Below are 15,868 nucleotides of genomic sequence, written 5' to 3'. Positions count from 1 at the left end.
ACGTTTTCATCCTTGAGAGCCTCATCTTGGGCAACCCGAATTTGGCTATTAAGGTTGGTGTGGATGGTGATGTTTAAGGCTCGGACACGAAGAGGCACCCCTCTTTTTTTTCGACTTAAGGCATCGGCTACTACATTTGTCTTTCCGGGATGATAACGAAGCTCGCAATCGTAATCGTTTAAGGTTTCAATCCACCTTCGTTGTCTCATGTTTAGTTGCTTTTGATCGAAGATGTGTTGGAGACTTTTGTGATCGGTAAAGATAGTACTCTTGGTTCCATAAATATAGTGTCTCCACATTTTAAGTGCAAAGACAACGGCTCCGAGTTCGAGATCATGTGTCGTGTAGTTTCGTTCATGAATTTTGAGTTGTCGAGAAGCATAAGAAACGACTTTCGTTCGTTGCATCAACCACACCCAAAACCATGTTTCGAGGCATCGTAATACACAACAAAATCATCGTTGCCTTCGGGAAGTGACAAGATAGGAGCGGTGGTTAGCTTCGTTTTCAAGATTTGAAATGCGGATTCTTGTTCGGTTGCCCAAACAAATTTTCTTCCCTTATGAGTTAACGCGGTTAGAGGACGAGCGACCAAAGAGAAATCTTTGATGAATCTACGATAGTATCCGGCGAGACCCAAGAATTGACGAATGTGAGTAGGAGTAGTAGGAGTCTCCCATTTACTAATGGCTTCGATTTTTGATGGATCGACTTTAATACCTTGGTCACTTACAACGTGACCAAGAAATTGAACTTCCTTCAACCAAAATTCACACTTGGAGAACTTGGCATAGAGTCGTTCTTGTCTTAAAAGTTCAAGCACAAGTCGGAGGTGTTCCTCGTGTTCTTCTTCGCTTTTAGAATAAACCAAAATATCATCGATGAACACGATAACGAATTTGTCAAGATACGGTTTGCACACGCGGTTCATAAGATCCATGAACACCGCCGGTGCATTAGTGAGACCAAATGGCATGACAGGGAATTCATAACTACCATAACTGTAGTGACCCGAACTTTTCCATATTTATATATATTAAATGAAATTGATATTTACATGATTACGTGTTTCCAACATGTTAAGCAATTAAACTTATTAAGACTTGATTAATTGGAATAGGTTTCATATAGACAAATGACCACCCAAGTTGACGGTGATTCACGAACGTTAAAACTTGTAAAAACTATACGATGACATATATATGGTTATATATATAGTTAACATGATTTTATTATAAGTATGTATCTCATTAGGTATTTTAACAATGAGTTATATACATAAAAATGAGACTATTAAATTAAGAAACTCAAAAACGATATATATAACGATTATCGTTATAACGTCTTACTAGGTACATATGAATCATATTAAGATATTGATACACTTGGTTAATTATTTTAAATGATAAGTAAATATATCATTAAGTGTATTAACAATGAACTACATATGTAAAAATAAGACTACTAACTTAATGATTTTGAAACGAGACATATATGTAACGATTATCGTTGTAACGACATTTAATGTATATAGATCATATTAAGAGATATTCGTACATCATAATACCATGATAATATAATAATTTAAAATCTCATTTGAGATTATAAATATTGGGTTAACAACATTTAACAAGATCGTTAACCTAAAGGTTTCTAAACAACATTTACATGTAACGACTAACGATGACTTAACGACTCAGTTAAAATGTATATACATGTAGTGTTTTAATATGTATTCATACACTTTTGAAAGACTTCAAGACACTTATCAAAATACTTCTACTTAACAAAAATTCTTACAATTACATCCTCGTTCAGTTTCATCAACAAATCTACTCGTATGCACCCGTATTCGTACTCGTACAATACACAGATTTTATATGTATGTACTATTGGTATATACACTCCAATGATTAGCTCTTAGCAGCCCATGTAAGTCACCTAACACATGTGGGAACCATCATTTGGCAACTAGCATGAAATATCTCATAAAATTACAAAAATATGAGTAATCATTCATGACTTATTTACATGAAAACAAAATTACATATCCTTTATATCTAATCCATACACCAACGACCAAAAACACCTACAAACACTTTCAATCTTCAATTTTCTTCATCTAATTGATCTCTCTCAAGTTCTATCTTCAAGTTCTAAGTGTTCTTCATAAATTACAAAAGTTCTAGTTTCATAAAATCAAGAATACTTCCAAGATTGCAAGTTTACTTCCAAGTTTTCTAAATCCATTCCAAGTAATCATCCAAGATCAAGAAACCTTTGTTACTTACAGTAGTTTATCTTTCTAATACAAGGTAATAATCATATTCAAACTTTAATTCAATTTCTATAACTATAACAATCTTATTTCGAGTGGAAATCTTACTTGAAATTGTTTTCGTGTCATGATTCTGCTTCAAGAACTTTCAAGCCATCCAAGGATCCTTTGAAGCTAGATCCATTTTTCTCATTTCCAGTAGGTTTATCCAAGGAACTTGAGGTAGTAATGATGTTCATAACATCATTCGATTCATACATAAAAAGCTGTCTTATTCAACGTTATAAACTTGTAATCACTAGAACATAGTTTAGTTAATTCTAAACTTGTTCGCAAATAAAGTTAATCCTTCTAACTAGACTTTTAAAATCAACTAAACACATGTTCTATATCTATATGATATGCTAACTTAATGATTTAAAACTCGAAAACACGATAAACACCATAAAACTGGATATACGCCGTCGTAGTAAAACCGGGGGCTGTTTTGGTTGGGATAATTAAAAGCTAAGAAGAACTTTGATTTAAAAGCTATACTTATGGAAAAATGATTTTTATTATGAACATGAAACTATATCCAAAAATCATGGTTAAACTCAAAGTGAAAGTATGTTTTTCAAAATGGTCATCAAGATGTCGTTCTTTCGACGGAAATGACTACCTCTTTCAAAAACGACTTGTAACTTGTATTTCCGACTATAAAATTATTTAGATTCATAAAGTTAAGTTCAATACGAAACCGTGGCCACTGGAATCACTCAAAACAGATTAGAAACGAAGAAATGGCGAGTAAAACAAGATTGATAAAAACTACTCATTTTACCTACGTGAAAGTTAGTAATAAATCTATTCCAACCATAACCTAATCAACTTATATTGTATATTATGTAATCTTGAGATACCATAGACACGTATACAATGTTTCGACCTATCATGTCGACCCATCTATATATATATTGCGGAACAACCATAGACACTCTATATGTGAATGTTGGAGTTAGCTATACAGGGTTGAGGTTGATTCCAAAATATATATATATAGTTTGAGTTGTGATCAATACTGAGATACGTATACACTGGGTCGTGGATTGATTCAAGATAATATTTATCGATTTATTTCTGTACATCTAACTGTGGACAACTAGTTGTAGGTTACTAACGAGGACAGCTGACTTAATAAACTTAAAACATCAAAATGTATTAAAAGTATTGTAAATATATTTTGAACATACTTTGATATATATGTATATATTGTTATAGGTTCATGAATCAACCAGTAGCCAAGTCTTACTTCCCGACGAAGTAAAAATCTGTGAAAGTGAGTTATAGTCCCACTTTTAAAATCTAATATTTTTGGGATGAGAATACATGCAGGTTTTATAAATGATTTACAAAATAGACACAAGTACGTGAAACTACATTATATGGTTGAATTATCGAAATCGAATATGCCCCTTTTTATTAAGTCTGGTAATCTAAGAATTAGGGAACAGATACCCTAATTGACGCGAATCCTAAAGATAGATCTATTGGGCCTAACAAAACCCATCCAAAGTATCGGATGCTTTAGTACTTCGAAATTTATATCATATCCGAAGGGTGTCCCGGAATGATGGGGATATTCTTATATATGCATCTTGTTAATGTCGGTTACCAGGTGTTCACCATATGAATGATTTTTATCTCTATGTATGGGATGTGTATTGAAATATGAAATCTTGTGGTCTATTGTTACGATTTGATATATATATGTTAAACCTATAACTCACCAACATTTTTGTTGACGTTTAAAGCATGTTTATTCTCAGGTGAATACTAAGAGCTTCCGCTGTTGCATACTAAAATAAGGACAAGATTTGGAGTCCATGTTTGTATGATATTGTGTAAAAACTGCATTCAAGAAACTGATTTCGATGTAACATATTTGTATTGTAAACCATTATGTAATGGTCGTGTGTAAACATGATATTTTAGATTATCATTATTTGATAATCTACGTAAAGCTTTTTAAAACTTTATTTATGAAATAAAGGTTATGGTTTGTTTTAAAAATGAATGCAGTCTTTGAAAAAACGTCTCATATAGAGGTCAAAACCTCGCAACGAAATCAATTAATATGGAACGTTTTTAATCAATAAGAACGGGACATTTCAGTTGGTATCCGAGCGTTGGTCTTAGAGAACCAGAATTTTGCATTAGTGTGTCTTATCGAGTTTGTTAGGATGCATTAGTGAGTCTGGACTTCGACCGTGTTTACTTGAAAAATGATTGCTTAACAAATTTTGTTGGAAACTATATATTTTTAACATGTGAATGTTATGTGATATATTAATCTCTTAACGTGTTTGATATTATGTGATAGATGTCTACCTCTAATACAAGTCCCATTGACTCACCTAATAATAATGAAGAGTCAAATGTAATTTGGAATGATTCGTGGACTGATTCACAAGTTCCCGAAGAGGAACCGGAAGAAGAATCGGAACCGGAAGAAGAATCTTAACTGGAGGAGGAGGAACCGGAAGAAGAAATAGAACCGGTGGGGGAAATAATAAAACGGTAAAGTAAAATAAAATCCTCAACCAACCGACCAAGGTTAATTATGGTCAACGGTGTTTCCGCCAAGGAAGCAAAATATTGGGAGGATTACCAATTCTCCGATGAATTGGATCCCGACGAGGATTCCGATGATGTTATAGAAATTACCCCAACTGAATTTAAAAAGGCAAAAGAGAACAATAAGGGAAAGGGCATAAAAATAGAGAAATCTGATTCCAACCCCGATGAACTTTATATGTATCGTCAACACCCGTATTTCTTAAGTTGTAACAATAACCCGGGAACCTCTAAACCACCAGGTTTTTCTAGACCAATGTGGAAAACGACGGCTCGTATTGGGGAAACATCATATATCCCTAAAAACTTAGCAAAAAGAACCAAGTTCAAAAAAGAAGAAACAAGTGAGTCGGAATAAGATAGTTGTATTTGTGCGGTGTAATATATGTAATATAGTATGCTTATGCTTTACGATATATGTAAAAATTGCTTGTATTAATAAGTATCTTTTATGAATCTAACTCTTATCTATTTTGCAGTATAAAAACACAAAATGGATAGACAACCCAATATTTTAGAAGACTTACCCGGAGACATGATTGATGAAATCTTGTCTAGAGTCGGTCAGAATTCCTCGGCACAACTATTTATGGCAAAATCAGTTTGTAAGACATTCGAAGAATGTTCCAAGAATGCCTTGGTTTATAAAAGGCTTTCGTTTGAAAGATGGGGGATATCACATTGGGAAACCCATAAGTTACGATGTGTTTATTTGACGCATATATTGCAGGGAACCCAAATGCTATTTTACGCAACGGGTTAAGAAATTATTTTGACTCAATGTATCCGAATATAGGACTTCATGATTTAGAAAAAGCGGCTAACATGCAACATAAAGAAGCAGGTTATGCTTACGGGTTAGTAATGTTCGCTTCTCACCAAAGTGAGAAAAAGAACATCGGGCTACAACTATTAAACAAAACGTTCCCACAAGTGACGGAGTCGGTAATTGGGGTAAGAAATGAGGTTTTTAGGTTATTACGAGACTGTTGGTCATTACGTAACCTTCGTCCTTTTGACGACATTACAACACGTTGTCATACTATCGGTCACAACTGTTACGTTCCACAAGACCAAGGATGGGAAGTGGTATTAGTAAAACCAGAATGCATGACTTGTTTCTGGACGTATGAATTACGTGTCTTTGTTACCTTTGCTGAATGCCTTATTTATTAACTAGAATTATCTTCGCAACTACTTTGTATCAAAGTTTTATGTGCTATATTTCATGCTATATGTAAAATAGCGGTATTGTAAGTTTGCAAGTTATTGTATAAAGGTTTGAATATGATATATATATTTTTTTTGTGATTAGTTTTTCATATAGAATTGTAGTAGTTGAAATGGTCTGTTAGCTACTAAGTATGAACTTAACGGGTAGGTACTACCCGAATTAAAGAGTATAAAATGCTAATATGAAGAAAGAGCTTTTATAAATAAGTTCATATTACGCTACGAAATACTATTGACTACTCTTGATATTCTATATGATTAACTCGTTTCATTTGACTATTTTGAAGGAAATGGCACCGACTACTCGACACATCTTGAATATGAGTGAAGAGGAATTTCGTGCCTTTCTTGCTTCAAACATAGCCGCAGTACAGGCCGTGCTACATACCAACAATAACCATGGATCTAGCAGTACAGGAATGAAATGTCCCATTCTTATTGATTAAAAACGTTCCATATTAATTGATTTCGTTGCGAGGTTTTGACCTCTATATGAGACGTTTTTCAAAGACTGTATTCATTTTTAAAACAAACCATAACCTTTATTTCATAAATAAAGGTTTAAAAAGCTTTACGTAGATTATCAAATAATGATAATCTAAAATATCCCGTTTACACACGACCATTACATAATGGTTTACAATACAAATATGTTACATCGAAATCAGTTTCTTGAATGCAGTTTTTACACAATATCATACAAACATGGACTCCAAATCTTGTCCTTATTTTAGTATGCAACAGCGGAAGCTCTTAGTATTCACCTGAGAATAAACATGCTTTAAACGTCAACAAAAATGTTGGTGAGTTATAGGTTTAACCTATATATATCAAATCGTAACAATAGACCACAAGATTTCATATTTCAATACACATCCCATACATAGAGATAAAAATCATTCATATGGTGAACACCTGGTAACCGACATTAACAAGATGCATATATAAGAATATCCCCATCATTCCGGGACACCCTTCGGATATGATATAAATTTCGAAGTACTAAAGCATCCGGTACTTTGGATGGGGTTTGTTAGGCCCAATAGATCTATCTTTAGGATTCGCGTCAATTAGGGTGTCAGTTCCCTAATTCTTAGATTACCGGACTTAATAAAAAGGGGCATATTCGATTTCGATAATTCAACCATAGAATGTAGTTTCACGTACTTGTGTCTATTTTGTAAATCATTTATAAAACCTGCATGTATTCTCATCCCAAAAATATTAGATTTTAAAAGTGGGACTATAACTCACTTTCACAGATTTTTACTTCGTCGAGAAGTAAGACTTGGCCACTGGTTGATTCACGAACCTATAACAATATATACATATATATCAAAGTATGTTCAAAATATATTTACAACACTTTTAATATATTTTGATGTTTTAAGTTTATTAAGTCAGCTGTCCTCGTTAGTAACCTACAACTAGTTGTCCACAGTTAGATGTACAGAAATAAATCGATAAATATTATCTTGAATCAATCCACGACCTAGTGTATACGTATCTCAGTATTGATCACAACTCAAACTATATATATTTTGGAATCAACCTCAACCCTGTATAGCTAACTCCAACATTCACATATAGAGTGTCTATGGTTGTTCTGAAATATATATAGATGTGTCGACATGATAGGTCGAAACATTGTATACGTGTCTATGGTATCTCAAGATTACATAATATACAATACAAGTTGATTAAGTTATGGTTGGAATAGATTTGTTACCAATTTTCACGTAGCTAAAATGAGAAAAATTATCCAATCTTGTTTTACCCATAACTTCTTCATTTTAAATCCGTTTTGAGTGAATCAAATTGCTATGGTTTCATATTGAACTCTATTTTATGAATATAAACAGAAAAAATATAGGTTTATAGTCGGAAAAATAAGTTACAAGTCTTTTTTGTAAAGGTAGTCATTTCAGTCGAAAGAACGACGTCTAGATGACCATTTTAGTAAACATACTTCCACTTTGAGTTTAACCATAATTTTTGGATATAGTTTCATGTTCATAATAAAAATCATTTTCTCAGAATAACAACTTTTAAATCAGAGTTTATCATAGTTTTTAATTAACTAACCCAAAACAGCCCGCAGTGTTACTACGACGGCGTAAATCCGGTTTTACGGTGTTTTTCGTGTTTCCAGGTTTTAAATCATTAAGTTAGCATATCATATAGATATAGAACATGTGTTTAGTTGATTTTAAAAGTCAAGTTAGAAGGATTAACTTTTGTTTGCGAAAAAGTTTAGAATTAACTAAACTATGTTCTAGTGATTACAAGTTTAAACCTTCGAATAAGATAGCTTTATATGTATGAATCGAATGATGTTATGAACATCATTACTACCTTAAGTTCCTTGGATAAACCTACTGGAAAAGATAAAAATGGATCTAGCTTCAACGGATCCTTGGATGGCTCGAAGTTCTTGAAGCAGAATCATGACACGAAAACAAGTTCAAGTAAGATCATCACTTGAAATAAGATTGTTATAGTGATAGCAATTGAACCAAAGTTTGAATATGATTATTACCTTGTATTAGAATGATAACCTACTGTAAGAAACAAAGATTTCTTGAGGTTGGATGATCACCTTACAAGATTGGAAGTGAGCTAGCAAACTTGAAAGTATTCTTGATTTTATGTAACTAGAACTTGTAGAATATATGAAGAACACTTAGAACTTGAAGATAGAACTTGAGAGAGATCAATTAGATGAAGAAAATTGAAGAATGAAAGTGTTTGTAGGTGTTTTTAGTCATTGGTGTATGGATTAGATATAAAGGATATGTAATTTTATTTTCATGTAAATAAGTCATGAATGATTACTCATATTTTTGTAATTTTATGAGATATTTCATGCTAGTTGCCAAATGATGGTTCCCACATGTGTTAGGTGACTCACATGGGCTGCTAAGAGCTGATCATTGGAGTGTATATACCAATAGTACATACATCTAAAAGCTGTGTATTGTACGAGTACGAATACAGGTGCATACGAGTAGAATTGTTGATGAAACTGAACGGGGATGTAATTGTAAGAATTTTTGTTAAGTAGAATTATTTTGATAAGTGTATTGAAGTCTTTCAAAAGTGTATAAATACATATTAAAACACTACATGTATATACATTTTAACTGAGTCGTTAAGTCATCGTTAGTCGTTACATGTAAGTGTTGTTTTGAAACCTTTAGGTTAAAAGATCTTGTTAAATGTTGTTAACCCAATGTTTATAATATCAAATGAGATTTTAAATTATTATATTATCATGATATTATCATGTATGAATATCTCTTAATATGATATATATACATTAAATGTCTTTACAACCATAATCGTTACATATATGTCTCGTTTAAAAATCATTAAGTTAGTAGTCTTGTTTTTACATATGTAGTTCATTGTTAATATATTTAATGATATGTTTACTTATCATAGTATCATGTTAACTATATATATATCCATATATATGTCATCATATAGTTTTTACAAGTTTTAACGTTCGTGAATCACCGGTAAACTTGGGTGGTCAATTGTCTATATGAAACATATTTCAATTAATCAAGTCTTAACAAGTTTGATTTCTTAACATATTGGAAACATTTAATCATGTAAATATCAATCTCAATTAATATATATAAACATGGAAAAGTTCGGGTCACTACAGTACCTACCCGTTAAATAAATTTCGTCCCGAAATTTTAAGCTGTTGAAGGTGTTGACGAATCTTCTGGAAATAGATGCGGGTATTTCTTCTTCATCTGATCTTCATGCTCCCAGGTGAACTCGGGTCCTCTACGAGCATTCCATCGAACCTTAACAATTGGTATCTTTTTTTGCTTAAGTCTTTTAACCTCACGATCCATTATTTCGACGGGTTCTTCGATGAATTGAAGTTTTTCGTTGATTTGGATTTCATCTAACGGAATAGTGAGATCTTCTTTAGCAAAACATTTCTTCAAATTCGAGACGTGGAAAATGTTATGTACAGCCTCGAGTTGTTGAGGTAACTCAAGTCGGTAAGCTACTGGTCCGACACGATCAATAATCTTAAATGGTCCAATATACCTTGGATTTAATTTCCCTCGTTTACCAAATCAAACAACGCCTTTCCAAGGTGCAACTTTAAGCATGACCATCTCTCCAAATTCAAATTCTATATCTTTTCTTTTAATGTCAGCGTAGCTCTTTTGTCGACTTTGGGCGGTTTTCAACCATTGTTGAATTTGGATGATCTTCTCGGTAGTTTCTTGTATAATCTCCGGACCCGTAATCTGTCTATCCCCCACTTAACTCCAATAAATCAGAGACCTGCACTTTCTACCATAAAGTGCTTCAAACGGCGCCATCTCAATGCTTGAATGGTAGCTGTTGTTGTAGGAAAATTCTGCTAACGGTAGATGTCGATCCCAACTGTTTCCGAAATCAATAACACATGCTCGTAGCATGTCTTCAAGCGTTTGTATCGTCCTTTCGCTCTACCCATCAGTTTGTGGATGATAGGCAGTACTCATGTCTAGACGAGTTCCTAATGCTTGCTGTAATATCTGCCAGAATCTTGAAATAAATCTGCCATCCCTATCAGAGATAATAGAGATTGGTATTCCATGTCTGGAGATGACTTCCTTCAAATACAGTCGTGCTAACTTCTCCATCTTGTCATCTTCTCTTATTGGCAGGAAGTGTGCTGATTTGGTGAGACGCTCAACTATTACCCAAATAGTATCAAAACCACTTGCAGTCCTTGGCAATTTAGTGATGAAATCCATGGTAATGTTTTCCCATTTCCATTCTGGGATTTCGGGTTGTTGAAGTAGACCTGATGGTTTCTGATGCTCAGCTTTGACCTTAGAACACGTCAAACATTCTCCTACGTATTTAGCAACATCGGCTTTCATACCCGGCCACCAAAAATGTTTCTTGAGATCCTTGTACATCTTCCCCGTTCCAGGATGTATTGAGTATCTGGTTTTATGAGCTTCTCTAAGTACCATTTCTCTCATATCTCCAAATTTTGGTACCCAAATCCTTTCAGCCCTATACCGGGTTCCGTCTTCCCGAATATTAAGATGCTTCTCCGATCCTTTGGGTATTTCATCCTTTAAATTTCCCTCTTTTAAAACTCCTTGTTGCGCCTCCTTTATTTGAGTAGTAAGGTTATTATGAATCATTATATTCATAGATTTTACTCGAATGGGTTCTCTGTCCTTCCTGCTCAAGGCATCGGCTACCACATTTGCTTTCCCTGGGTGGTAACGAATCTCAAAGTCGTAATCATTCAATAATTCAATCCACCTACGCTGCCTCATATTCAGTTGTTTCTGATTAAATATGTGTTGAAGACTTTTGTGGTCGGTATATATAATACTTTTGACCCCATATAAGTAGTGCCTCCAAGTCTTTAATGCAAAACAACCGCGCCTAATTCCAAATCATGCGTCGTATAATTTTGTTCGTGAATCTTCAATTGTCTAGACGCATAAGCAATCACCTTCGTTCGTTGCATTAATACACAATCGAGACCTTGCTTTGATGCGTCACAATAAATCACAAAATCATCATTCCCTTCAGGCAATGACAATATAGGTGCCGTAGTTAGCTTTTTCTTCAATAACTGAAACGCTTTCTCTTGTTCATCATTCCATTCAAATTTCTTCCCTTTATGCGTTAATGCAGTCAAGGGTTTTGCTATTCTGGAAAAGTCTTGGATGAACCTTCTGTAGTAACCAGCTAGTCCTAAAAACTGGCGTATGTGTTTCAGAGTTTTCGGGGTTTCCCACTTTTCAACAGTTTCTATCTTTGACGGATCCACCTTAATACCTTCTTTGTTCACTATGTGACCGAGGAATTCAACTTCTTCCAACCAAAATGCACACTTTGAAAACTTAGCGTACAATTCTTCCTTCCTCAATACTTCTAACACCTTTCTCAAATGTTCACCGTGTTCTTGGTCATTCTTTGAGTAAATAAGTATGTCATCAATGAAAACAATGACAAACTTGTCAAGGTATGGTCCACACACTCGGTTCATAAGGTCCATGAACACAGCTGGTGCATTAGTTAAACCAAACGGCATGACCATAAACTCGTAATGACCGTAACGTGTTCTGAAAGCAGTCTTTGGAATATCATCTTCTTTCACCCGCATTTGATGATACCCGGAACGTAAGTCAATCTTTGAATAAACAGACGAGCCTTGTAGTTGATCAAATAAGTCGTCGATTCTCGGTAGTGGGTAGCGGTTCTTGATGGTAAGTTTGTTCAACTCTCGGTAGTTGATACACAACCTGAATGTACCATCTTTCTTCTTGACAAACAAAACAGGAGCTCCCCACGGTGATGTGCTTGGTCGAATGAAACCACGCTTTAAAAGTTCTTGTAATTAGCTTTGCAGTTCTTTCATCTCGCTGGGTGCGAGTCTGTAAAGAGCACGAGCTATTGGTGCAGCTCCTGGTACAAGATCTATTTGAAATTCAATCGGATCGATGTGGGGGTAATCCCGGTAATTCTTTCGAAAATACATCGGGAAATTCTTTTGCAATGAGAACATCATTGATGCTCTTTTCTTCAGTTTGTACTTTCTCGACGTGTGCTAGAACAGCATAGCAACCTTTTCTTATTAGTTTTTGTGCCTTCAAATTAATAATAAGATGTAGCTTCGTGTTGCCCTTTTCTCCGTACACCATTAAGGGTTTTCCTTTTTCTCGTATAATGCGAATTGCATTTTTCTAACAAACGATCTCTGCTTTCACTTCTTTCAACCAGTCCATACCGATTATTATATCAAAACTCCCTAACTCTACTGGTATCAAATCAATCTTAAATGTTTCGCTAACCAGTTTAATTTCTCGATTCCGACATATATTATCTGCTGAAATTAATTTACCATTTGCTAATTCGAGTAAAAATTTACTATCCAAAGGCGTCAATGGACAACTTAATTTAGCACAAAAATCTCTACTCATATAGCTTCTATCCGCACCCGAATCAAATAAAACGTAAGCAGATTTATTGTCAATAAGAAATGTACCCGTAACAAGCTCCGGGTCTTCCTGTGCCTCTGCCGCATTAATATTGAAAACTCTTCCGCGGCCTTGTCCATTCGTGTTCTCCTGGTTCGGGCAATTTCTTATAATGTGGCCCGGTTTTCCACATTTATAACAAACTACATTGGCATAACTTGCTCCGACACTACTTGCTCCGCCATTACTCGTTCCGACACCATTTGTTCCTTTCGTTCTATTAACCCCTGGTCCGTAGACCTCACACTTCGCCGCGCTATGACCATTTCTTTTACACTTGTTGCAAAATTTAGTGCAGAACCCCGAGAGATACTATTCACACCTTTGGCATAGCTGCTTCTGATTGTTGTTGTTGTTGCGGTTATTATTGTTGTTGGGATAATTGTTGTAGTTGTTGTTGTTGTTGTTGTTGTTGGGCCGTTTGTTGTAGTTACGATTGATGTTGCGATTGTTGGGATAATTGTTGCGATTATTGTTGTAATTGCTGTTGTTGTTGTATTGGTGATTCTTATTACCGTTTTCTTCCCACTTTCTTTTGACTTGCTTCACATTGGCCTCTTCAGCAGTCTGTTCTTTAATTCTTTCTTCAATCTGGTTCACTAGTTTGTGATCCATTCTACATGCCTGTTGTATGGAGGCGGGCTAGTGTGAACTTATATCTTCTTGGATTCTTTCCGATAATCCTTTCACAAACGCGTCGATCTTCTCTTCCTCATCTTCGAATGCTCCCGGACACAATAGGCACAATTCTGTGAATCGTCTTTTGTACGTGGTAATATCAAATCCTTGGGTTCGTAACCCTCTAAGTTCTGTCTTGAGCTTATTGACCTGGGTTCTGGGACGGTACTTCTCGTTCATCAAGTGCTTGAATGCTGACCACGGTAGTGCGTACGCATCGTCTTGTCCCACTTGCTCTAGATAGGTATTCCACCATGTTAACGCAGAACCTGTGAAGGTATGCGTAGCGTACTTCACTTTGTCCTCTTCAGTACACTTACTTATGGCAAACACCGATTCGACCTTCTCGGTCCACCGTTTCAATCCGATCGGTCCTTCGGTTCCATCAAATTCCAAAGGTTTGCAGGCAGTGAATTCTTTGTAGGTGCATCCTACACGATTTACTGTACTGCTAGATCCAAGGTTATTGTTGGTATGTAGCGCAGCCTGTACTGCGGCTATGTTTGTAGCTAGAAAAGTACGGAATTCCTCTTCATTCATATTCACGGTGTGTCGAGTAGTCGGTGCCATTTCCTTCAAAATAGTCAAATGGAACAAGTTAATCATACAGAATATTAAGAGTAGTTAATAGTATTTCGTAGCATAATATGAACTCATTTATAAAAGCTTTTTCTTCATATTAGCGTTTTATAAGTTTAAATTCGGGTAGTACCTACCCGTTAAGTTCATACTTAGTAGCTAATATACAATTCAACTACTACAATTCTATATGAAAAACTGATTATAATAATATTTCGCGTTCAAACTTTTACACAATATTTTACAAACTTACAATACCGCTTATTTTACATATAGCATGAAATATAGTACACAATAAATTTGATACAAGATGGTTGTGAAGATAATTCTAGCTAGTACACAAGTCGTTCAGCAAAGGAAATAAAGACACGTAATTCATACGTCCAGAAACAAGTCATGCATTCTGGTTTTACTAGGATTACTTCCCATCCTTGGTCTTGTGGAACATAACCGTTATGGCCGTTGATAAGACAACGTGTTGTAACGTCGTCAAAGAGACGAGGGTTACGTAATGTCCAACAGTCCCGTAACAATCTAAAAACCTCATTTCTTACCCCAATTACCGACTCCGTCACTTGTGGGAACGTTTTGTTTAATAGTTGTAGCCCGATGTTCTTGTTCTCACTTTGGTGAGAAGCGAACATTACTAATCCGTAAGCATAACATGCTTCTTTATGTTGCATGTTAGCCGCTTTTTCTAAATCATGAAGTCCAATATTCACATATATTGAGTCAAAATAATTTCTTAACCCATTGCGTAAAATAGCATTTGGGTTCCCCGCAATATATGCGTCAAAGTAAACACATCGTAACTTATGGATTTCCCAATGTGATATCCCCCATCTTTCGAACGAAAGCCTTTTATAAACCAAGGCATTCTTGGAACGTTCTTCGAATGTCTTACAAACTGATCTCGCCTTAAATAGTTGTGCCGAAGAATTCTGACCGACTCTAGACAAGATTTCATCAATCATGTCTCCGGGTAGGTCTCTTAAAATATTGGGTTGTCTATCCATTTTGTGTTTTTATACTGTAAAATAGACAAGAGTTAGATTCATAAAAAAAATACTTATTAATACAAGCAATTTTTACATATATCATAAAGCATAAGCACACTATATTACATATATTACACCACACGAATACAACTATCTTATTCCGACTCACTTGTTTCTTCTTCTTCGGTTTTGGTTCGTTTTGCCAAGTTTCTAGGGATATATGATGTTCCCCTAATATGAGCCGTCGTTTTCCACATTGGTTTAGAAAAACCTGGTGGTTTAGAGGTTCCCGGGTCATTGTTACAACTTAAGGACTTCGGGGGTTGATGATACATATAAAGTTCATCGGGGTTGGAATTAGATTTCTCTATTTTTATGCCCTTTCCCTTATTATTTTCTTTTTCCTTTTTAAATTCAGTTGGGGTAATTTCTATAACATCATCGGAATTCTCGTCGGA

This window comes from Rutidosis leptorrhynchoides, chromosome 3, assembly GCF_046630445.1.
Source record: "Rutidosis leptorrhynchoides isolate AG116_Rl617_1_P2 chromosome 3, CSIRO_AGI_Rlap_v1, whole genome shotgun sequence".
In the NCBI taxonomy this organism is placed as follows: domain Eukaryota; kingdom Viridiplantae; phylum Streptophyta; class Magnoliopsida; order Asterales; family Asteraceae; genus Rutidosis; species Rutidosis leptorrhynchoides.
This window is presented reverse-complemented; position numbering follows the sequence as displayed.